Genomic DNA, 24,500 nt, shown 5'->3' with positions numbered 1-24,500 from the left:
GGGCAATGGAGGGGACAGCGATCAGGTCTGCTATGGCCGTCCTGCCGATGATGCACTGGTAGAGGCAGGGGCAGTCTACGACCAGAAATTTGACCCTGATCGACTTGGCAGTTTCCTCGGAGCCGAAAGTGACTATGAGGTCGACATAGCCCCAAGGCCTAGTGGTTGCCCCGTTGAATCCTGTGAGATCTGAGCCCAAGTACGGGGTGAGATGTGTCTCGTCCAGCTGTAAGGTCCTGAACAAACTGGCGTACATGATATCGCAGGAGCTCCCCGGATCGATGAGGACCCGACGAACGTCCATGTTGGCCATGTCTGCCCGGACGAGGAGGGGAATTTGGAAATTGGCTGTTCCACCGGGCAGCTCTTCTCGATAGAAGGCTAAAGGCATTGATCGCCCTTTCGCCTTGTCCAGCGTTGCGTTCATATTCGAGGACGTGTTGATGAGATCCTCGAATTTTCTTTTTATTGATCCGACGGTGTGCTTGTCCATATGACCACCGGATATGACGAATGAGTCTGTGAAATAGTCCCACGTGCTAAGCGTAGGACCAGTATAGGTGTCCCCAAAACCGCTAGGGATAGCAAAATCTTCTGGCCGGGATACGCTCATAGCTATCTGTTTGGCGTTGTTCTGCCCGGCTGGTTGTGGAGGTATCTCCTCGACCGCGCGTGTCTCCGCGGCCTCTGGTCGAGGGTCGTTGTTTCTTTTGACGAACTCCCTCAAGTGTCCGCTCCTTATCATAATTTCAATAGCATCCTTCAGCTGGATGCAGTCGTCGGTCCTGTGACCATAACTCTTGTGGTATCTGCAATACCTATTCTTGTCTTGGCCAGGCTTCAGAGGGGTTGACTTTGGTTGCTTCACACCTGCTCTGTTAAACTCGGAGATGTGAATTTCAGCAAATATTTCTCCCCGGGATTTGACGAGGGGGGTGTAAGTGCTGAATGCGCTTGGAGGGCCACGGGGCTCTCGTCTTTCGCCCCTCCTTCTGTCTCTGCCCCTCTCGCCACCCGTGTCGCCGCCTATATCGCTTCCCCTGTCGCCACCCCTGTCATCGTTCCTATGGGAGGACTCGCGAGCAGGGTGGCTGCTTCCAGGTCGGGCAAGGCGGGCGACATCAGCTGCCTGGACTTCCTCGTACTCAATGTATTTTTGAGCTTTTAGGAGGAGGTCGTCCCAGGTGGGTGGTTTTTCTATGCCAACGGCTTTGGCAAAATCGCTGCCCGGGCGAAGGCCCCTCTGCAGCAAGTACTTCTTCATGTCGTCGGTTGTTTCGACCTGCACAGCCTCCTTATTGAACCTCTCGACGAAATTGCGGAGAGTTTCTTCCTCGGCTTGGTAGATGGCCTCCAAGGCGTGCACAGTTTTTGGGTGCTTGCGGGAAGCAGTGAAGTGTCTACAAAACTGGTCTGTAAGGTCTTTCCACGAGTCGATAGATTGAGGGGGCAGGCTTTGGTACCATGCCATCGCTCCCTTCCTCAGCGTGGTCGGAAAAAGTCTGCACCTGATGGCACCGCTAATATTCCTGAAATCCAGGTTAGCGTTGACATTAGCTATGTGATCGTCGGGGTCGGTCAAACCATCGTACGCGGGGAGCGTAGGAGGTCTCTCGAAGCCCTTTGGAACACGCTTCCTCAGAATGTCTGCGGACAGGGGGCATCGGGGATCACCCTCGTCACTCCCGTTAGGAGAATGGTCCTCGGAAGACCGGGGAGAATAATCGCCGGGCATCGGCGTCGGACTACGATTGCGAGGACGGTAGCTGCCCGACGCGCCATGCTTGGCCATCATCGCCAACCCTTGAGGTGAATGTCGGCGTGGAGCTTCGTGTTTCCCTTTCTTTCCCGGGGAGAGTCTGCCCTCGCGATGTGGAGGAGTGCGATCCCTCTTCCGAGGAGTAACTTCGACCCTCTCTAGGTCGGGGCGTCGATGTTTGACGGCCGCCGGACGGGGAGGGGAAGGAGTAGCCTGGTGTCTCCGCGGGGGAGAGTTGGTCTTTTTACGGCGCCGGCTCCTTTCCAGCGCGGTGATTCTTTCACTTTGTTCGTCTAGACGACGGCCTTGAGCCTGCATGGCCTCCGTTGTTTGTTTCAAAGCAGCGATCAAGGCCGTGATCTCGGAATTGGCCAAGATGGCGGGCTGTCCAGCGTTGTTTGCCGGAGTTTCTTGTTTCAATTGCGGGCGTTTGCCCATCCGACGATCGGTTAGGATCTCGACGTCTTCTTCATCGGAAGAGAGTGAGGTTTCCCGTCCGTCGCGGGAGTCGGTTTCTGGACCGCGTGGTATGGTGGTATCGTCACGCACCGGTGATAGGACGGTGTTATGTTGCGGCGGCAGAGAGGGTGGAACGTTGAGCACGTTCTCGTCGCCGGTATCGGTGTTGAGTTGCTGTGATGAACTAGCCATGGTGAAAGTTGTTGAGAGAATCGGTTTTGATCTTTGTTTCTTTAGGAAAGATTAAAGAAGGGGAGGAACTCAGTTCCCACAGACGGCGCCACTGATCTAACCTGATGATCAGAAAGGTTGAGGCCGGTCCGTTGAGCAAGCTTCCACACCGAAGGGGGGGTTTGTACCTGCAGGTGCTCCGATGCCTAAGTCAGCAAAGAGAACAAGAGAGATACAATAGAAGAGAGAGAAAGTATAGTGAGAATGAATCAGAATACCTGGCTCTCCTGTCTAGGAGAGCTTATATAGTGCCCCCAGCGCTGGGCCAAAGGTTGGTCTATTGGGCCGGGATAACCGGCCCAATAGACTCAACTGCCAAGATAGTCCCCGTATCATAGGGGAAGGCCGTTATTTGCCTCTATCTTGGTTGGAGCCGTTCCGCTATTCGCGGGTAAGGGATAGGCTCCGTGACAGCTGTGGCTGGATAAAGGAGCACGTGCTAAACGTGCTGCTTAGCTGTTAAGCTACGATGGAATGGATCAACATGCATGGATATACGAGCACGTGTTTAACGTGCTGATTACCCACAATGTCGAGCAGGGCACGTCATTGGCTGACGTGTCGGGGAAGTCTCCCCTTATTGGGCTGTGCCCCAAATGTCGGGCAGAAGTGATTGGGCCAGCCCTTGGCCCAGTCCAGAACAATACACAATCACTTGGCTTCTCTATAATAGGAAATGTGTATTTTAAAACTCAAGTTTCTTCTTATGTGTGTCTCCTTATGCTTAACTCAGTTCAAGACAATCACTTATTTATTTCAATAGGATTGATAAATTTACAGTAAAAAATAGATGGGGTGTGCTTAAGATGGGACCAAACATAAACATTTTAGGTTCTGTAGTGTATTAGCCACCATGGAAGAATTTACATGAAACTCTACTCTAAATAATCCTCGATCAGCAGCCACACAAAATGCCTAACCCATTCCAGAGTTTGGAAACGCCAGACACGCCTCCAAATTATTTTCCCTGGACCTCCAGAATGTCGGAATCGGCCCTGTTAAAACTGCATAGCTTTCTTTAGACGGGGCGGGCGGTGTAGCAGTAACTCTATAAATGATATTTCTAGAAAACCAATCACTTTGCTCAGACACCTACAATGGTACAAAAGACCAATATGAAAATCTATTGAGGTTAGGCCACAAATGTACAATGGTTTTCCACAAACTAGAATCTAATTGTTTAGTCACTACCATATATATTCTCTCTCAAGTCACCGCTTTAATTTCTTCTACAAGTTCATTATAATCACCGGTGTGATCATCGAAAATACTTTGATTATCCCTTCGCCATAGACCAATATTAATATTGCATATTCAAAGGGACTTTATATTGATCCAACGGTTACTAAGTATAAAGTACCATTAATTTTACTCCACAACCTTTTTTCGGTGAAACCATTTGACAAAAACAAGATAACGCGCGACAAAAATTTCTAACTAATTAATTGTTGAATATTATTTTAGTTATGTGTAGTATCTTTGTTTAGATGTAATCGACAACTACTTGTAAAATTATACCCATAAATTGCTAGTTAATTTTGTTTAGATGTAATCGACAACTACTTATTGCATTGTCATATTTCTAATAAATTCTTAGCGGGTCTTTTTTTTGTTTATCGAAACTGCTTGTCAAAAAATAAAAATACCTCAGACACCTAAAAAAGGGATTCAACGTATGAGTTGGTTTGTAAAAAAAAAAGTAAGAAACTTGCACTCTCTCCTCATCAAAGTTATGACAACTTTTAAGATTTCAACTATAAAAGTAGGAAACATGCAAGATCTCCACATCTTCACAAAGTTGTCTTCTACCAATTTTTAATTTTAAAATTTCTTCAAAGTTCAAGAAGAAGTAAATATTCATTATGACATCTCATGTGGTACACATTTCCATCCAATTAATTTTCCTATGACATTCAAACACTTATTTTAATGTCTATATATAAATTTATGCAAAAGAATAACATTACAAGCACTATTCATAACTAATTATGTAACAATAATCATTCATGTGCAGGTAAACATGAGATTGATCTCTAAATCATTTATTTTCTCATTCTCAATACTTGTGATGCTATCAAGCACAACTTACTCACAAATAAAGTCTCATATTATTCAATCAGCAACATATTTGTCAGAAAAGTTTGAAGTGGGGCCCAGAGAAGTTGTGTCAAAATCAATGTTTGATATTGAGTTTCCAACCGGTCATATAGGAGTCAAGAGAATTCTGTACCATTGCATGAAACTTACTTTCATCATTATTTTGCTATAAAATATATTATAAATAAAACTCATGATTTTAATGATCTTACCAAACCTTTTGGGGGTGCCATCTTCAGAAGAAACAACGGAACATGCAACGATGCTATTCTTCCACATTATTGGGGTTTTGGAAGTGAATCACGGGGAACAAGTACAAAAATTCCTAATTCATTTGCAGTTGAACTAGGAAACCCTGCAAATATTCCAGAAGGGTGGGAAGAGAAATGGCTATTTAGCATCATGGTCATTGATACACGTGGCACATAAAATAGGAAAAGTTGCACTAAATGTAGGTGTGATCAATTTAATCTCCCACAAAATTTCTATAATGTGTCAACTGAAATTCATGGAAAACCATTGACCCCCGAATATAAAGGAGGAATCTTTTGTTGCAAAGATAACTTTCAATGCAAATTAATAAAGGGATTTGAAGCACCAAGGAGAAAGCTTGCCTTAAGATACAAAGCAACATGGGTTGACTGGGACCATCACCAAATTCCACTTAGATTTTATATACTTGATTCCACTGATCGAGTTAGAACAAATGGTTCCGAAACAATCCATGATTGTCTGATAAATAAGTTATTTAAATTACAGTTTTCAATTCATGATCAATTAATTATGTCATGATCAAGACGTAGCTTAAGTGATTGATCTTGGACTCATAAAAAGGAGGCTCAAAGAAACTCTGGTTACTAACATAGTATATTCACACCTAACATTTGCATGTAAAAATAAAAAGAAAATAAGTTTTAAAACCTTATGATATATAATAGTTATTTATTGCATTGCACGTTGGATGATAATGGGTTACAAAGATTTCTTAATTTGTTACAGGCAGAGTATACTATTCCAGAGAATAATAGTGGTGATCGTTTTCATGTTCAAAAATCAAGCATTCCCATGAAAAAAGGTGGTTATCTTATCTATGACACTGCTCATATGCATACAGGTGTTGTTAATGCAACACTATACGGACAGGTAGGGTTTAATATTAATTTGAACAAGTTTTGTTAAACTTGATTGTTTTTGCTTAATTTACTTCTTTTGCGATAATAAAGTTTCTTAATTCCACATATTGTCAAAATAATCTTGTTAGATCGTGCTTGCATAATCTATATTTTTTTTTTGTTTTGGATTAATTAATTAGGATGGAAGGACATTGTGTACATCAACACCAAGATATGGAACAGGAAAGGAAGCGGGGAATGAGGAAGGCTATCTTTTTGAAATGTCTGTATGTTATCTAACACCAGGTTCAATCAAGATTAATGATGGTGAAACTGTGACGGTAGAATCAAGATATAAAAAATGAATTTATCACTGGAGCTATGAGACATATCTACATCTATTTGGCTGATCAACTGCCATATGAAACATAGACATCAAACTTTATGAATTTGCAATTGTTTGATGTAGAGTTTCTTTATTATTCATATTCTATTTAACAATCAATTCATTGATCTCAAGAGATTAAATAGCTGTTTGAATTTTGATTGGAATAATTCTTGGGTAGAATTTACTTATTTCACGTTAAAATTTTAGATTATCAAAGACCACTTCCCATGTGATCTAGAAGGATAAGGCGGAAAAAAAATTAACATTAATTGTTTCTTGTCAAGAAGAACAAATACTGCATTTGATGATCATAAGCGTTCTAAAACAAGTTTTCTCCTTTAAATTCAATTAAAGGTTTTTGTCAAATGGTATTTTAAAGTTCCTTTTATTATAAGAAAATTAAATATTTCAAATAAGACACTTATAATGAGAAAAAGAGAATAATAATCAGAATATAATATGATTATTGCAACTCGATTGATACAATAATACATATGATTATTTCTTCTCTTTTTTTAAAGCACCGGTTTGTGTGTTGAAGGAAATGGTGAGCATTCAAAGGAATTTTTTATGGGGTGGAGGAATGGATAGATCAAAAATATGTTGGGTTAGTTGGGATAATATTTGCCAACCAAAGGATAAAGGAGGGTTAGGCATAAAAAATTTGGAGTTATTTAATGATTCACTCTTATGTAAATGGAAGTGGCGGTGTCTGAATGATTTGTCTGCTTCTTGGTTCAATCTTTTGCAATTTCGTTATGGTTCTTTTGCCGCTAATTTCTTATATGGGGAAGGAAGGGAGAGTCTCAAACATGCTTCAATTTGGTGGCGGGATATGTGGAAAACAGGAGGTGCGGAGGAAGGGGGTTGGTTTGTTAATAATATTAGTAGCATTCTCGGCGACGGTAACAATATAGCTTTTTGGAAGGAAAAATGGTTAGGAATGGAACCGTTAAGTGAATTGTATCCATCTTTGTTTCAAAAATCAACTCATAAAGATGCTTGCATTTCAAATATGGGGATATGGAATAACAACATGTGGTCTTGGAAACTTAATTGGATGGAAGCACTTGATGATGCAGATATTGAATCCCTCAATGAATTGCATCAATTGCTTGAACAAGTTCGGCCTAACAGAGCTTCTAGCGACAGAAGAAGATGGTCATCAAATTCTGATGGTTCTTTTTCGGTTCGATCAACGTACATGGTTTTGCAGGACAAGCGTGTAGGTACTACTCTTGATACAAATACAGTGGCAGCATTGAAAAGATTATGGAAGAACAATGTTCCATCAAAAGTTAGCGTTTTCGGTTGGCGGTTGTTACTTGAAAAATTACCAACCCGGGAGGCTTTATTTTGCAAAGGTATTATCACGAATAATCATGAGAGAAGTTGCATATTTTGCTTCAAAGAGATAGAGGACATACAACACATCTTTTTCACTTGCTGCATTACTTCACAAATTTGGCAGAAAATATTTGTTTGGTTGGGCACTAATGTGATCCCTTTTGAGGATGTCACAAGCCATTTCACTTTGTTTGGTGAATTAGCAAAAGGCAATCATAGCAAGCGAATTCGTCATATAATTTGGCTGGCGACGACATGGAGTATTTGGCGTACGCGTAATAACATTATTTTTAGAGGAGACTGTGTCAACATATCATCGTTAGTGGAGCAAATTGTTTATTTTTCTTGGTTTTGGTTTATAGGCCGAACAGGGAACAATGTTAATTTAGTTTTTTCTGAATGGCGTAATAATCCTTTAGATTGTTTTCAACGCATCTAAAGTGATCTATTCTGAATTGTAAGGGTTGAGTACCCCTTGTACTCCTTATAATTCATTTTTTGTTTATAAAAAAAAAAAAAAAGTAGCAAACAAGTTACCACTATTCCACAAATAAAAGAATTTCAAATCCTTACATTAATGATTTTAAATCACTCGGTATACATAATAATACTTCATCTAATCTCTACATTAATCGCGGTAGTTTTTCTGTTTAATGTAACTGTTTTGATTTTAAGTTAATTTCATTTTGCCTCTACCTCTTTTCCTTTCATATTCTATAATAGAACAATCTGTTTACTTAAGTAACGAACTACACCAAAAAAAAGAAGAAAAAAAAGTTAACACATTTATTTTTTACCATAGTAATGCGTGTTATTATCAATGTTAACTTTATGTATTAACATAAAAATTATTAGTACATAAAGTTAACATAGAGATAATTTATGTACGGTAAAATTATCTTTATGTTAATACCAACTTATTTTATTATCAATGTTAACGAACTACTCCAAAGTTGTGGTAGACGTCATACAAGCTACTCCTCAAGGAATATCATAATTGAGCTCTATTATTTCATCTATTAAGTTATTGTTACAATTTAATATGAACTTTGAGATTAAGTTCACGAAGCGACAAACGAACATGACGACTCATATACTTTAGCTAGGACGACCATTTCTTGGTTTAGTCGCACTTACTTTAATAGTGTTCCTCCTTATATTGAACTTTTTATTATTAATGAAATGAGTTGATTGTGTTTGCTTAAAAAAAAAACTCCGAAACAAAACTTATACTCCCACTGATATTTTTTATAAAAGAAACTTCATTTTTTAAAAATTTTATTAAATATTTAATGGGTCATGCTAAACAGTGCCCCCGGGGCACTTGTTAAGCATACCTAAAAAGGAAATAAAAAATAAAATTTATATTGAAAAGACAACTTTTTGTACTTTTGAGGCATTGAATGCACGCATTTCGAGACAAAATTTCTATTTTAAGATGCTTAACCAGTGCCCCCGGGGCACTGTTTAGCATTTTCCATATTTAATATAATATAGACTAAATTAATGTATTAATTTAGAAAACTGAAATGTCTCTTATAAAAAAGTAGCAATCTTCTTTGTTAGTTGCATGGTGATCATAGGCTGATAGACTCTAGGTTGTCAATTGTCATTGCAACTTTTCTTGGCAAGTAGAAGTTGATGAGTTGTTTTTATGAGAAGGCAAGAAGCCCTTTGAATATATGGTATTTTCCCATTTCCTACCCGCCCTTATAGATAGCTACTGGATCACAATCGGTCCTAGCTAAGCTGGTCCTAAAATCATTAGGCCCATAAAAATGCATAGGTTTGTTCTCATTTCTTCATAATCCACAATAGGCAAGTCATCCACTCACCAGGTTGTGATAAGGTCGATCTTTATCATCTTCACAATTTCTATAATTAATTAAAATTTATATTCTAGTATACCATTTTATTAATTGTGTTTTTTTTTTCTTAACCCTTGACGGTTGGGTGCGTTTGATTCGTAAAATAATAATGACTGAACATGACAGTACATAATGAGAATAAGATAATACATGATAGGACAAAACTGTATCGGAGAGAGATTAGACGATAATATTTCCATATTTGAAAATAAAATGAGTATTTTCGTATTTTTATAGTTGTACTATGGACAAAAAGTTTTCTTGTGGTTTAGTGAGGGACAAAAGTTCTTGTTTTTGTTATGTTTTTTTGCTACCTAATTTGTCCAGTTCCATAACCAGTTTCAAATTAAACAGGATACAACAAAAGTTGTCAAGTTCAGTCCCCTATTTTTTAGCAGATCAAACGCGCAATAGAGCATAATAGTTCGGAATTTGATCAAGGTGTAATCAAGTAAAATATGACCAAAAAATTATTCTAACAAAAATTTAAACTTCAATTCTCCTAAACATTCATCTTTAACTGTAACTTATTAGCTATGAGTTCAATCATTTTGTTTAATTCTGTGATTATAATCTAACCAAAATTAAGTGTAATATTATCCTTCATATAAATATGCTACTTTGGATGATAAAGTCATTTACAAAGTTATTTCACACTTTTCATCAAATTCTGTGAGTTTTTTTAGTAATTAACAATATATCCCAAACCCTAGTTTTGCATCTATATGATTGTATTTTATGATAGAACTCCCTTTCAAATTGAGGTTCAAATTAAAATGCATGCATGCTCGATATATTTTGAGGCTGGAGTTCTTTTTGGCTTTGAGCAATTGATTGTCACAGACATATAGCATCATCTAAAATATGTTACTTGCTTTTAGATCACACACATTTTAATTGTACTATATATTATGGTCTGCCACTTTATAAAATGTAATCTTTAACTTCTCATATCCAATCATGACACATATTCATGTGGATGTGCAAAGCTTGTGAACCTTATTTGCATCCCTTTTTCAACTTAATTAGTCAACCATCTTATATCTCATTAAAAAAAAAAAAATAGGTCCCCTATCATCACATGTTTAGTTAATTGAGTCCCAATGTCCCATTTCTTTTCCAATTACTCAAAGATACATCACAATAACATGTCAACTCAATTTTCCTTTATAGACACAGTGGCAACAGAGACAAAACACATACATGACCATTATATCTTCTTGTCTCACATTCAAATTTCAAAAAATACATTTGATCTTTTATTTTTATTTACTTTTATACACATCGTGAAAAGTTCATTTAAAAAGAGTTAAGACTCCAAGAATAGTTCACTATGTGATTATCACACAACTCCATTCCGCAATAATGATAGACCTTTTCTTGGAGGGTTTTATGGTGTTGCGACACAGCTGAGTATTTTGTATGCGCAGATCATGATTATGCTACATATAGGATAAAATTATGGTGGGAAAAGGGATTTCGACGTTTGCTTCTCTGACTCTTACTAACGGTTACACTTGTTAAATATGGTGTTTCACCTTATCATGAGTTTGTTATTGAAGTTACTAGCATTCAACAATTTTTGGATATAGATTGGGTTGTTGTTGTTGATCACACGCCCCGAGAGGAAAAAAAGGGAGCTAACTCTATCTCCCCTCTTGTGAAGCTTGAAGCCCCTCATATTAAGTTGTCTAACCTCCTTCTTTGTTAATGCTTGGGGAATTGTTTTTATTAGAGATTAGAAATGTTTTGTTTTTGTTTGTATTAGCTTTTCTCTCATGGAACCAAAAAAGACTTCAACAATGAGATGATTCTATGTTGAAAGTCCGATCGAGAGAAGTGTCTGTATTTATTATTTGACATAGGTTTAAAATTATCAAAATCTATATTTTAAAAATTTCAAAATTGACCCTTATAATTCTCTTAAATTTTTTAAATTGGACCCTATAATATTTAAATTTTGCATATTGATCCTAAAATTTAAAATTTTGCATGTTGGTCTCTATTTTTCATATTTTAAAATAGATCCTCAACTTTTGGAACTTTCATAAAAATATCATGGCCCTTATTTACATTGTGTGGTTCCTAAATTTAATTTCTAAAAAAAAGTCTATATGAGGTACTTCATTTCCTCAAATCATGTCACATTGGTGGAAGTTGAATCAATGAGCAAATGTAACCCATAAGTAAATAGTAAAGCAATTTGTCATGAAATGGGAAGGCATAATTTCTAAGAATCCTTGCCAGAGAGGACTTAAAAACAAAGTGGAATGAAAATGGAATGTGGACCTCTCAACAAAGCCTTGCCATCTTCCAACCCACTAGCAAATTATCATTATGTCTATATGCAATATTTTTGATGGTCAAACAAATCCAACCTCTTATCAAACTTTCCCAATTATATATAATTATTTTAATTTTATAGTAAAAGTATTTATATGATTCTTGTGAACGATTTCATTACACGTAATGTAACAAGATATATATTATATATTTTGAAAAAAGTTTAGGGAATGTGTGAAAAGTGAAAAATATTGTACAAGAAGAAATTGAAATATATAATGCCAACCCAACCCACCTTATTGGTTGGCCCATCTAAGCCACGAGAATTTTGGTTACACTGATTTTATTCTCTATTCCATCTTTGGTGCGCCTATCAATTCAAGTTATGAATATTTTGTTGCTCTTCTGTTCTCTTTAGTGGTATATATGAGTCAACTTTTAATTTATTTTTTTAATACTCGATATTCGATATAATGACCGACTAATTCAAAAAATATCGATCTCATAGTCATCCAATACCAAAATCATGGATCAGCCTAACCTAATAATAGTGTGAGGATTCGTTTAGTGTTTACTTCTCCCATACAACAAAAAAGACACTGTATATCTCGCTTGGCTCCTAAAAGGATAATTACTCTTCATAAGAGAAAGAACACAATTGGTATCTCCGAACCTAAGATGTGATGATAATTGATAAGGTGGTGTAAGTCACAGTGACAAAATTTTATGATATAGCTGATTGTTATTTGTGGTTATATCCCGTTGTAAAAAAAAAAGTGATACATGTACACATTTTGACTATTTTTTTTTTTTTGAAAACTTGGTATCCGGTCTTAGGGCTGACTAATTTAAGGGGACCAATCCCACCGCCCACTTGCGGGGGCCCCATTTAAAGCCAGAGTTTTTTTTTTTATTGCTCTGTATGGACTTAGCCCACCGAAATTGGCACCAGTGAGAATCGAACCTAAGACCTTGAGAGGAGCATACTCCAAGGACCCAATCCAACACCACTCGATCAACTCGGGTTCACATTTCGACTATTAAAGTAGTGAGCACCGTATAGTGAATCAACCTAACCTAACCTAATAATAGTGTGAGGATTCCTTTAGAATTTATTTCTCTCATTCAACAAAAAAACATGCATATCTCACTTGGTTCCTAAAAGGATAAGTCCTCATAAGAGAAAGAAGACAATAAATGAAGTATTATTTCTATTTGCTTTCTATTTTATTCTATTTAGTCTAAGAATTATTGAATGATATATACAAAAATAATAAAGAAATACACAAGATCATTATAGAACCTTTTCCAAAACTTTTTAGTCCACATTGCTGGCCTAAAGTTCCAAATTTATAAAAATATTTAATAAAATGCTCATGCATAGAACGGTGACCGTTTCTGGATCATTTAATTAAAAATAATTAAAATTTTAGGTTGGGTTGGCAATATTACCCTCCAATTAGGTTTGAACGTCGAATTAGGTTGGCAATGACATGCTTTGGAGGAATAGAATATTCATTTAGAAATTGTCTTTGTCCTATTACTTACTTTAATATATTATTATTGATACCTTCTCTTCTTTTTGTTTTCTGGCTGCCCTTCATCTTTGTCCCTTTCTTGCATAGTTGCATTGGGTTCTTTGCGTATGGTTTCTCTAGTGTTTTTCCTCCATGGTGTGTTTGGGTTAATATTTCCTTTATCACTGAAAAAAATCTATGAATGTTTTGATATATTCATGAGAGAAATAAAAAAGAGAGGGATAGTAAAGAAATAATGTATTTCTTCAGTTTGGATGAAGAGAGATATAGGGTCGTGCCGTTTTTTTAGTTTTAAAAAATGATTTTTTTTTCTATTTCTTAAAATATTTTTTATGGTAATTTAATTAAAAAATAATAAAATTTATTTTAAATTCATCTTCTTCTTTTTTTATTAACCCTCCAGTTTTCAAGAAAGAGTGTCCTATAATTCAAAGTTTGGCTGCGAGATAAATAAAGTCTGGTCAAGAATTATTTTCATCAGAAATCGAACTCGAGTTCTCTCAAACGATTTGTCCTAGAAGGAGTTTATTAATTACTTGACCTCAATGTCATGGTTTAATTAAATTCATCATTTTATAAATTTAAGGAGTGATTTTGACATTCAGTAACTTAAATATTCATTTTAGAGATTTTAACTTGATAAAAATTACTTTTTAAAAAATATATATATATTTCTCAGAAATGATTTTTAAAAAAATTTAAAACAAGCGGACAATAATAGTTTATAAAATGTGACATTTTTTATCTTACAATCTTCTGATTTTATAAAATAGTCCAAATTAAACAAAAACCAAACAGTTGAGTCTCTATATTTAAATTGTTTAATATGTACTTCAATTCTTAAAAATGGTTAAAAAATTGTGTAAAAAAAATTGTTAAAAATGAATCTTTATAATTTCTAGTAAAACCACAAAATTTTACAATTATAAAAATTGAAGAACAAAAATACTAATATTTTTTCGTCAATAATAAAAATAATATTTTATTAAAATTTACTATAGTATAGAATCTACCTTTAGACTCTGTCTATATTCGAAACCCCACGTGTCCCATATCTATTTAAAATTTTCTAAATAATTTATAAACCTTCGAATTCATATTAGTTTGTTTAACTTTTAAATTATATAGTTTTCAATTATTTGACTCGAACCTTTTTTTAAAAAAATTGACTAAATCATTTGCTTTTATAATGGTGTTCTCATTCTCATACTTTAACAAGTTGAGTGTGTGGCTTGGTATATGTGTTCGAATTCAAAATGTGTATGTGTATGGAAACATTTTAAACATGTAACTATGGAAGTTTTTTCAATACATAAAAGATTATGACATGGGCGTGCTACATTTTGTGTGGAAATTTGAGTTTTATTTTTATTTGACCAAACTTTATGTGGTTCTTAAGGATAAAATTGAATATTAGTTGCTATTGTATTTTTTTCTAATAATTTAATGGTTAGATTAATTTTAGAATCTTGAATACAAATTCGGGCACTACAAATTAACATTTTTACGGCTGTCAATTCAGTTTTACCATTTGGTCAAAAAAAACTAACTACTTCAAAAAAAAAAACTCAGTTTTATTAACGAATTATATTGGTTAAATTTTTTTTCATATTTTCTGTAAATGAATATTAATTAATTTCTTTTTTATTTATAAAATGGTGTGATGAGACACCTATGTTTTTTTTCCTAAAATTGAAGTACAAAGTGGTCTTTATGATATTTTTTTTTTTTGGTAGTATGGAATGACTAAGCCCAAGAAAAGAAAAATTACACAGGAACTAAACGAGAGTCGTGATCCTCAAAATATTCGCTAAAAATTTGTGACAAATATCACTAGGGCACACATTAAAGAAAACACATCTGTCTGCTATGCTACACCCCTTGTTAGCTAAAGTATCTATGGTTTGATACGCTTCATGATACGAGTGATGAACCATTAGCTACCTCCCAATTCAAATCAATTAACCGACGAATCTTTTCAACAAAAGACCGCCCGTTAATACTTCCACAACCATTTAATCTTCAAGCATACTTGAATCCTTCAAAAACTCCTCACAATTATGCTAAGAACGCATTACCTTAGTACAATACTTTTTATGATATATTTTTTATTGTAACACTATATATACACTTTTGTATACAGATTTACACATATTATAGTATAGTAATCATTATGTTTTATCATTTAATTTGTACTTTTACAAAAACTAAAAATATTTATTAAATAAATTTTACTTCTTTTTAATAAATTAAAGATAAAAATGACTTATTTTATCCAAATTTATCATTCTTTTAATTCATTTGGCCAACTATAAAAGGCTAAAGATTAAGAGCAAAGTAACTATAAACATCAAAAGAACAAAGTAATTATAGAACTACCAGTTAAATTTAAGCATATTAATTAATAAATAAATGAAAAGAAATAGTCAAAAAATAAATAAATAGAAGAAGAGAAACCAAGAAAGATTTTCTTTATCGGTTGAGTACATGTTAGGTACTATTATTAAAAAATAATAAATAAGTTAAGTACTCAAACTTGGAGAGCTCGATTGTGAATGTTCTTATCGACATTCGCAACGAATTCCGGACCCAAATCTCACTTTAAAGTACTATTTCAAAAATGTACGTCATTCGGTCTTTTTATAAGAAATAAAGGACATAAATTATTAAGACTAATGAAACACATTATAAATACACTCTCTGTGACAATATATAAGCAAAAATCGCATTTATAAGGTTCATTGCATATTTAATGTGTGTTTTTGTAAATGAGGCAGATTCATCTAATTATACCTTGGAACTGATCAATTTACACACTAACAATTAAGAACACGCGATATCTAATCAAAAAATTCGGTGGAGCGAAACTAGCTTAAAATGAGATGGAACAAATAGAGAGCACCACAATTTTTATTTAACAAAAATAAATAATACATTTTTGGGTATTAGAAAATTAATACGCCACCTAAATCCAGCCCGACATTGTTGCTTCTGATGAGGTTTTAAATCTCAATGTTACTCATGATTTGGCGATTTTGCAGCAGTATTCGAATGGAAATTATTATAGAGATATTGGACATAGGGTTTATACTGATGAGGAAGAGAGAGCGGCAACTATCAATTATTTGAAGAATCGTGCTTGTGCTAATGAAGAGTCTTTCACTAAGGTGATCTCTAAGGCTAGAAAAAAGAATTTGCAAAAGGGTTTTCAGGTTTGTAATATCTGCTCTCGGGGTAGGCTACCAGATTGAGTTTTCTTGTTCCTTCTTTTTCTTTTTATGTTGGTTTTTTTTTTTCTTACTATTTTCTCTTTTTTGGGTATGGATTTAGTCCCCATTTTTCGTTTTCCTTGCTTGAAAGGATTTTGGTTTATGTCCCCCTTCTCTTTTTGTTCTTGCTTTGTTTCTATTTATTTATATCATAGGTTTGCAGATGATGGTTAACCATCTGCATCCTTTTTGCTGAAAAAAGAAAAAAAAAACCAACCCGACTAAATCAAGCAGGCCAAACGACTGAGTGCATATGATAATCACGAGAATGATGAGTTATTTTCCGTTTACAAAATTGGGTACTTTAGAAGATACCACAAGTGATCATCTTCCTTCTTCTTGAAACCAAACATGAGTTCAAACCAAACATATAAAATGGTGATGATTTATTTTTTGACAGAATTAAATGGTGATGATGACAGCTAAAATAAATATATAAAAGTCACAATAGAAAATATTAGATGTTGTTGTTATTCTCGTCATGACAACAACACATGCAACTGAGTGGGAAAAGAGGAGGTGCCGAACCTGGCCTGAACAAAATGACAAACAAAAATTGTTCCAAAAAAATCCATGCTCTTTTTTTGACAATGAAACATACACGCTTTCAAGTAAATTAAAAGGATTAGTTTAATAATAAATGAACAAAAGCTACAACTTTTTGGACGGAAAATTCATAGTTTCAAAACTTATGCCTATTGCTGATTGGTCCTCATTAGTCATGACAATAGACATACTGACAACATTTACCGTTCAGTTTTAATTTAAAAAAAAAAACACTTTTATTCTAAATATAACTTCTACTTAAGCTTAATTAAATTCATTTATTTGTTTCCAAAAAAACTATTTATTATTTTTTAATATACTCTTAATACTAATATTTTAAAATGTCGTAAAATGAGAAGTCAAAATCAAGAGAAAGGGGTGGTTCCTTAAGGTTTCATGTTCAATTCTCTCTAGTGCCAATTTGAGTGGACTAATTTAGCTTCTTAAAAAAAAAAGTGGTGGATTAATAAGAGGAAGGAAAGAGATGTTCTGACGCATCTCCCTCATTTGTCCACCACGCCCCACCCCCCTCCGACACATCTCTGCCACCATAATGTTATTATCAACATATAAACCAAAAAGTTACAGTAGATTTAATATTAAGAGGTTTCTCACCTAACCAATTATCTTTCTAAAAATGGGTCTTATTACCAACTTTTCTACTAATGTTATTTTCGAACTAACAAACTACCCTCAAACCAACCTCATCTCTCACATAAATCTTTCCACTAGGACGATGCATTCCTCTCACCCCAAATACACAAAACAAATAAATTAAATCCACTATTTTTTTTAATATATATAAAAATTGAAATAAAAAAGGTTATAATATTCCATCAAGGTAGTTCGGTTGATAACTACTACAAATCAGCATGAGACGACATTTCCGAAGTTAGTGAGGTGAAATGCATTTGGCGGCACTGGCATGATCTTGAATGTGGACGGAAGTAGTATTGGTAATCCTGGTATTTCCGGTTTTGGGGGATTGATTCGCAATGCAGATGGAGCTTGAATTCATGGTTTCTTTGGTAATATCGGAGTCACTAACATCCTTCATGCGGAGCTTATGGCTATTTATAGAGGTCTTCTTTTAGCTTGAGATTTGAATATTAAGGATTTGTGGTGCTATTCCGATTCTGTAACGGCGATTACTTTAGTTACCGAACCTGTGGATGTGTGGCATCATTATGCAGCCATCATTAATAACATCAAGGACATCCTGAAGAGAGATTGGCAGGTCAATCATCCATACCTTCCGAGAGGGCAACGCCTGCGCCGACTATTTAGCTAAGCTTGGTACTAACAGTAATGAAGTCTTCACTTCCATTGCCAACCCGTCTGCTGGTCTCAATCTTTGTCTTCTAGCTGATGCTAATGAGACTTGTTTCTATAGATAATTTTCTTTAACTTTTTATTTTTTTGTTTTGCCAATTTTTACCAAAAAAAAAAAACTACTACAAATATTAAATGAAATTTAAACTCCAAATATACCACTAGAAAGACAAAGTTTAATAAAAGACACGGTAACATACAAAACAATCCATTCAACCTAAATTTTTCCCATTAGTTTAAGATTAAACCATGGCTCACATATTAGACATTTGGGATACTATCTAGTATCAACGGATAAATCCATGAGCCCATGATCTTTTCTCGGCCACGGCCAGCTGTTCCTTAGTTTAATTAGCAAGTATTAGCATTAGCATGTTCATATGGTCCAAAAAATATATATATTATTACCAGTATATGGAATCCATTGGTTAAAAGTATAACTAATGTGCCAACTTTTTGATGTCATGTGCAATATAACGATAATTTGAATAGTTAAAAATGCGATGTTTAGCTGAATGAAAATTACTCTTGTAAAAAAGCTGTATAAAATTTATTTAGATATCACACAAGAAGTTGAAGTTTAAATCCGTTTACGTGTTCTATCTTATAATTTTGACATTTTAATTTATCAGTTAAATTAAAATATGTAAACATGTCTGCCTCTCAATATCACATTGGTTCTTGAATGTGCATCTCATTATTATAGTAGTTTTCGACACATATAAAAATAAAATAATCACCAACTCCTTAATCTGTTAACCATATTAGTCACTTGCGTTAAATTCTAGGTAATCATTCACATTAGGCTCAAATCAACCTCACAAGTGAGTTGGACAACATATCTTTACCAAAAACTTAACGCATTAGGTTTATGGATCCTCTTACTACCTTCACTTTTCTAAGCAATGTGAAACTTAACTCACCTCACACTTGTCACAACAATCCTCCCTCAAGTGAGTCATCCAATTTGTTATGCTCCCCCTCAAACAGAAGTTTTATTTTCATCCATACACTTGCACCGTCGTTGGCCGCACTTAATGGGACACTCCTCCTAACCACCTTTGTCAGAAAGATTTTCGTTACAAGAAGCCGGTTGAACCCTTCATCAAACCATTGGCTCTGATACAACTGTTAAGTCACGATGGGGCAGCCAGGAGGATAATTCACATTGACCTCATAAGTGAATTGAACATCATATTTTTATCCAAAACCTTAAGACATTAGGATTATGAGTCCTCTTAATTATAAAATATTTAACGTCCACTTTTCTAAGCAATGTCATACTTAATTAATCCACCTCACACTTGACATAAATTTAACCAGATCGGAAAGAGACTTACCATTTTTTGAGAAGAATTTGCAGTTTGCCCTAACTAATTAAATAAAGTTTAAATATTGTAAAAAATAAAAATAAAAAAAACTTAAAAAAAGTCTAGATAAAAAAGATAGATATAAAAAATTAAAACCATTACGTGTGTGAAAGGTAAACTAGAAAAATATCCACCGCACAAATTTGATACAAATTTAGAAATGGTCACGAAAATTGAAGTTAATAATTCATACTTGAAGTTGAGTTAGAGAATTGGAAATAGAAATGTTTAGACATCATAATAATCTAAAGGCTCTCAAAACTTGCAAGAAAATTCGTATACATATATCTTTCTTTCTTTGGTACAATTCGTATTCATGTATCTAAAATGCTCTTAAAAAAAATGTACCAAAACAAGAATACACAAATACAAGCCAACCTGTAAAGCTAAGTTGTCCAACGAAGACAATGCTGTCTTTATGTTATTATCTTTGCAAAAAGGAAATTAATCTAACAACACATGATGATTTTAATCTAACGGTTGTGTTGTAAATAAATTTTTTCTTTACTTGATGAAGAAAAAAAATACAAAAGTATCATAGACCAAATATGAAGCAATGATATCCACATGCCACACTAGTGGACCTGTGTGGTGTATATGAAGTCAAATATGGCATCGTTTTTCATATTTCTTGTATCCTCTCCCAAATACATTTTCTTTTCATGTGTAACAAAGTCTAACAATTATCGGTTGCACCCGTCAAACAAAAAAACAATTATCGGTTACATTTATATTTTATAATTAATTTCTTAAGTTGACTTTTGAGTATAGTGGTTGATTTTTTATTTTTTTTGGTTTTGTTTTATGAAGTAGGGTAAAATGTACTTTTGATGTTTCTAATATTAGCGAATTTAAATTTTAGTCTCTGAAAAAATACCTTCAACTTGCCTTTTTAATTTCAAATTATTTTCGTTTTAGTTCTTAATGTGGTCTTATCACACAAAAACGTTAATATGACTAGAATTTTGCTGATTTGACCACCATCATGTTTTCAGAAGGCGGTGACTTGACAAATTACAGGGATAAAAACCAAAATTTGCACAAATTACAAGGACGAAAACCAAAATTTGCTCAAATTACAGGGACGAGATTTAAAATTCACATGTGAAAACCCATTATCCATGTTCTTCATTTTTCTACCTTGCCATGCCGCCTCCACCACCATTGGAGAACTCTTTTCACCTTCTTCAAACTACAAACCACATAAATTCTATGCGAGAATGTGCCCATGCCTGAAGAAGTATGACACATCCGGCAAATGAGTTCACTTTTTTTGATGGAGTTGCCGCATCACACATGGCTCTATACAACAAGGCCAAACAAGCAGAACCCCAACTATACTTTTTTATTGTCGGTATATCTTCCAACAACGGCATATACATAGTATTTATACGGTCTCCAGATTTGTCAGGTTTTAAAAAATTTCCGAGAAAATATAGGATATACATCCTTAGATGTTGCATTGCTTGTTATTGGGTAGGATTGGGTGGCGTCGCTCTAAGTTGTTGTTGTAGCCATGATGTCCTAATAGAATATCCATGTGTAGTGTCGGGAGGAGCGACTCCAAATAATCGTGGAAACTCTTCCCAAACGGAAACATTTCTTCCAGTAACTGCTTGTCCAGAAATTTGTAGATCCAATAACATGTTGACATCTTGCAAAGTTATTGTGCACTCTCCGACAGGCAGATGAAATGTATGCATTTCCGGTCTCCATCTCATAACTATAGTTGTGATTAAGTGTCAATTAATCGTACAGTTCCGCAAGCGGACGACATAACCAAAACCACATTCTTCCAAGAGTGGTATTGTTGCAGGATTTGGTGCGTCAAAATGGCACTGAAGGCGCACTTTCATAGCCTTGTTGTCCTACACATATAAGTATAAGTATAACAATATAACCATTCGTCAATTTATGAAAAAAATTTACTAAAAAGTTAACTCATAATATAACTATAGGTATAAAAATAACTATAATTTTCTTAAGTTAACTCATACTTTTTTATTTTTTGAAATATGGTCGTCACCGTGCCATAAATTAGTCATTTGTTGAAGTATTGTGGTTGTGGAGGTATTAGTTAAGAAATGTAGTGAAAGTAGAAATTATTATGAAGATGTTTGGAGAAGAGATGTTGAAGTTGTAGTGTATAGATGATATTGTAGTGTAATGTTGAGAAGAAATTGTAGTGTATAGAGTCAATTTAGAAGTTGTAGGAAGGAAGTTTAGTTTAGTGAGGAATTGTAGTGAAGAAGAAGTGTGGAGAAATAAGTGTAGTAAGGTAGTTTATTTATAGTGAGAGTAGTAGTGAAGGAGTGATTGAGAGTGGTAGTAAGTGTTAGTGGTGAAGGAGTGATTGATGATGATGAACGTTCGTCAACTTCACATCCGTCAACTTGCAAACATGCACCGACTCATGATAATGATGATGATGATGATGAACGTCCAGATGAAGTACCAAACTATCCAGAAGATCTTGGTGATCTAAGTGATGGTGATATTGCAGAAATATTTGATAACGGCAACGACGACAATGATGACGATGACGACGACGATGACGACTACGATCAAAGAAACCAAGGAAATGCATACAATCCTCCAAGGCACATGCGAAACTTAGACAATGCTCTTATTGATCAACCCTCTCGTGTTTTGCTCCATGAAAATCTGACACTTCCAATGAATGCGGGGATACATAAAAGGATGGTATTTTACACCAAAAAGGAATGTGTGGAAGCAATCAAAACATGGCACATCAATCAATCACATCATTATAGATTGATAAATCTGATACATCCAGGTATGTCATTAAATGTGATAAACCACCATGTGAATTTTTCTTGAGAGCGGCAAAAAGTAAGAAAGCTGAGCTTTGGGGGATTGCCACTATCGGTAACAGCCACACTTGCGTATCTGCTGGTATGTCGCAAGATCATCGCAGGCTTGACACTGATTTGGTATGCTCAAACATTTTGCCACTGTTGCGAAATAACCTAGCCCTTCCGGTCAAGGTTATAATTGATCACAAGAGACAAATTCAACTACACCATCACGTATCGAAAAGCCTGGAATGCAAAAAATAAGGCGATCGAACAAATTTATGGAAACTGGGTGGATTCATATCACGATCTTCCACAGTGGTTGATGGTAATGGAAAAATGGCTTCATGGGACCATTATCAGGTTCGAGACAAGTCCAACACCCATTCAGCGTCAAGTGTTTTCCGAGCGTTTGTTTTGGGCTTTCAAACCGTGCATTCAAGGATTTGCGCATTGCAAGCCAATTGTGCAAGTTGATAGAACGTGGTTGTATGGAAAGTATAAGGGGACGTTGTTGTTGGCCGTCGCCCAAGATGGAAACGCTCGTATTTTCCCTGTGGCATTCGCAATTGTGGAAGGGGAGACGAAGGATGCATGAAACTTCTTTCTTAAACATTTGAGAGAGAATGTAACTCCACAAGAAAATATATGCATGATTTCAGATAGGCACACATCTATTAAAAGTGCTTATGAAAACCCTTCAAATGGATGGAATGACACTTCCTCGCATGTCTATTGCATTCGACACGTCGCACAGAATTTCATGAGGGGGATCAAAAACAGAAAACTTCGGAAATTTGTTGTTAATATGGGTAAATATCTAAAATTATCTAAAGTTTTTCTACAATTTTAGTTTCCCATACCATATTAAACTAAACACTTTTTTTTCATTTTCAATATAGGGTATGCACCAAGCGATGCTTCATTCATGTACTGGCAGCGTAAAATTGCGGAGAAAAGTATGGCAGCTTTAGAGTGGGTTAATAATCTCCCAAAACAAAAATGAACGCAAGCATACGATGGAGGTATTCGGTGGGGTCACATGACAAGTAATCTTGCCGAGACAATGAACTCAATGTTCAAGGATATATGCGGCCTACCGATCACAGCTTTGGTCCAAGCAACCTACTATAGGCTGAGGAAACGTTTTGCAAAACGAGGAAAGCAGTCAGCAGCTGTGTTAGCTTCTGGTCAGTAGTATACTGAAGTGTCCCAGGAAAGGATTTTAGATGTAGTGGGTAAGTCAAACTCATGTGTAGTCACCGAGTTTGATCGGCGAAATTATATTTTCTCAGTGGAGGAAACTGAGGATCCCCATGAAGGCCGACCAATGGATCATTTTCAAGTAAACTTGAAAGAAAAGTTGTGCGACTGTGGAAAGTTTCAGGCTTTACATTTGCCTTGTTCGCATGTTATTGCTGCATGTAATCGTGCTAACATTTTCTATGAAGCATTCATTGATGATGTGTACAGAGTTGGCACTGTAAATGATGTCTACGACGAGGCCTTCCCGATAGTTCGAAGCAAGAGTTTGTGGCCCAATTATGTAGGTGGCGTTGTTTGCCCCCGCGCCGATATGAAAAGAATCAAGAGAGGACGTCCGAAAAAGACACACATTAGAACTGAAATGGACGAATTCGAAAAAACAGAGAACCGTTGTGGTTTATGTCAGGTGTCGGGTCATAACTATCCAGAATGTCCTAATGCAGGAGGACACTCTGATTAACCATAGTTTATTTTATTTTTTATGTAATTTTTTTTGTACGTGTTTCTGTTATCAATATCAATATTTTAATATTATATTTTAAATTCCGCAACAAAACACACATATTATTTTCCACATTCATACGAAATTAGAAAATAAAATAAAATTGGTAAATTTAGAATTACATCATTAATAAAATTACACAAACATAAAACATAAAAAAATGACTTAATATAAAAAATAAACCACATACAACAACAACTTAACCAATTTTTTTTAAGGTCGCGTACAAACGATATGGTTCTTTTTCATTTTCAACAAAGGAACTCAATTTGTCAATCGCTAATTTAAAATGTTCTTGGTGGCCTTCAAATTTCACA

General features: G+C 35.1%; 1 pseudogene; it reads left to right on the top strand.

Moving 5' to 3' along the window:
* The first annotated feature begins 4,469 nt into the window (after positions 1-4,469).
* Positions 4,470-6,090, top strand: LOC123902539 (annotated as a pseudogene).
* Positions 6,091-24,500: the final 18,410 nt, after the last annotated feature.

This window comes from Trifolium pratense, linkage group LG1 (assembly GCF_020283565.1).
Source record: "Trifolium pratense cultivar HEN17-A07 linkage group LG1, ARS_RC_1.1, whole genome shotgun sequence".
NCBI lineage: Eukaryota > Viridiplantae > Streptophyta > Magnoliopsida > Fabales > Fabaceae > Trifolium > Trifolium pratense.
The sequence above is the reverse complement of the archived record's forward strand: the minus strand, read 5'-3'. Positions and strand labels throughout refer to the sequence as shown.